Below are 2,599 nucleotides of genomic sequence, written 5' to 3' on the forward strand. Positions count from 1 at the left end.
ATCAAATGATGCGGAAGTATCCTCACCTTTTCCCGACTCCTCCATCTACCTCAGCTTAAATTTCGGGACGAAATTTTCTTTAACAGGTGGGTAATGTAACGACCCTGGAATTTCCAACGTTATTTTATTAATAATTATTATTATTAATACGCGCGTTTATACGAATGTATGTTATTACATTTACATGTTACCATGATTGCCCGAACTTGACTTTTAAGTGCCCGAAACGTCTTTGTGACACCCGGAACTTTCACGAATAATATTTTTAGAGTATTATTTACATTCGTGATTAGTTTTATTAATCATTTTAATTAACTAAGACTATTAGTTAGTTACTTGGGCTTTAAATGGATTAACTTGTGAATTATTGAACTTGGCCTTGTTTAAAGTAAATGGACTTATGTTATTGGGCTTCCAAGCCCACCCTACCTTTTAAGTGGATTGACTAGCCCACTTAGTCATGTAAGTATCATTTCAAACTCTAACTAGTTAGTTATGAACCTTGGAATCTTGTTACTTCTCCTCCCCATGCACATACCACCAAGTGACCAACCTTTTTAGCTTTGCATGCTAGTATCCACAAAACTTATCCCTCCCCCCCTTGGGATGCTGCTGACCGTCGGCCACCATAGGCCTTAGAGGAGTTTTATTTTTATTTTTACTACCTCACTTACTTGTAATCTCACACACATACTTCATTTCAAACTTACATCTTACTTTTCTCTCATCTTTCTCTACATTTTGTAAGTAACAAGAACATTTTTCTCTTCTTCTTTCCTTTGTCTTAAAACCAAATACATACATGAATCATCATCATCATTTGTTGTTTGTTACTTGTTCTTGATTTTGTTTAACTACTTGTCTTGTTAATTGTTGTTACTTACTTTCATGTTACAAGAATTAACTTACTAGTTTGATTCTTCATAATATCTTGTATTTATCAAGAACACAAGAACATAAACTTACTAGTTTATGATTCTTCTTTTATTGTTTCAAAGATTAATGTTCATGTGTTGAAATCATACTTGAAGTTCATGAAGTAAACTTTAAGGTTTACTTTCTAAAGATCAAACTTTGGTTTGAATCTTTAAAGTATGAACAACCATGAACAAATTACTTGTTTACTTAGTTTACTACTTCATTCTTGCACTTTAATTTCATGAGTTATGTTCTTGTTGGTCAAATGTTACAAGTTAACTTTGATCTCATTAATCTTGAACTTAAAGTTAACTTTAAAGTTCAAGAACATATAAAGGAAACTTTTTTTAATTATAACTTTGTATACTTATGTTTGATCTAGACTTTTGGGTCTTGGATCTTCAAGATCTAACTAAGAACTATGTTCTACATTTTAATATCTTGATTTCATAAGTTCATTTTCAAGTTTGTAACTTATTATTAGTCTTATAGTTCATGTAAGTGTCAAACCTAAGACTTTGATGTAACTTTGGTTCATCAAACTACATGCAACTCTTAAGTGAGTTGTGCTTCATGTCTTAGACTTGCACTAGTGTTATGATGGTCAAGACTTGGTTAAGATGATGTAGATACATCAATGAGTTGTACACTTGAAGCTATATGCATCAAGGATGAGAACCATGATGAACATCAAGCACCAAGACCACCGGAACCCTTTTAAACTTACTGTTTCTGTCCAAAAGCTACTGATCTGATGTTTCTGTAAAATACCAGTAGACCTGGGCTGTTCTAACCTTGATTTTTAGATAGAACTTTTCGAGTAGATAACTTTTCATATAGGACTCGTCTTAATCCGAGTTACGGTTTAGGATTTATGGCCCTCCGATCGTCACTATGTCCTTTAACGTTGTGCAGAAATTTCTGACCTACTCGCACTTAGACCGTCGCCACGGTCAAACGAAGACGAGTTTACTTCTGGAATTTTTACCACACTTAAGGGACTCATAGACGGAGCCATGGCCACTGGTCTCACCTTAATTCAGTAAGGGTAGAGGCCGTGGTGACTGACTGAAGTCAGACTTTGTTTTAAACCACTTTCATAAACGAAACCTACTTTACGCCTTTTGTTTAATGATGAATGATGATGACCCTTAAGACCTTAATTATATACTTTTAAACCTATTAAGACGATTTACTGACTTAGTACTATTTGACTTAGGTTGAGGACCTTCGGACCGATTACTTGCACACCTTTTCCACCCGACTTTACGACTACATTATCATTGTGAGTTATAGCATTCCCTTTTTTACTTTAACTTATTTTGGGAACTGAGAATACATGCGGATTTTATGTTTTACATACTAGGCACGAGTACTTAAACTTATATATGTGTGGTTTATACAACGGCATAAACATTCCCTTTAGCTCGGTAACGTTTAATCATTGGTTTTTGAACCGTGAACGCGAATCTTAGATATGGATCCATAGGGTTTGACATCCCCACTCGGGCTAGTCGCGCTAGCATTTAACGAGTGTTTAATACTTCGTAGACATACGCACTTGCCAAGTGTACTTTCAGGGGGTATAAACGTTAAGTTAGTTACCAAGTGCCCACGGTTAACATATACTTTATCATACTGTTTTGAAACGCTCTTTGTAGCACTGAAATCTCGTGGCCTA

The sequence above is a fragment of the Rutidosis leptorrhynchoides genome, chromosome 4 (assembly GCF_046630445.1).
Source record: "Rutidosis leptorrhynchoides isolate AG116_Rl617_1_P2 chromosome 4, CSIRO_AGI_Rlap_v1, whole genome shotgun sequence".
NCBI classification, from domain to species: domain Eukaryota; kingdom Viridiplantae; phylum Streptophyta; class Magnoliopsida; order Asterales; family Asteraceae; genus Rutidosis; species Rutidosis leptorrhynchoides.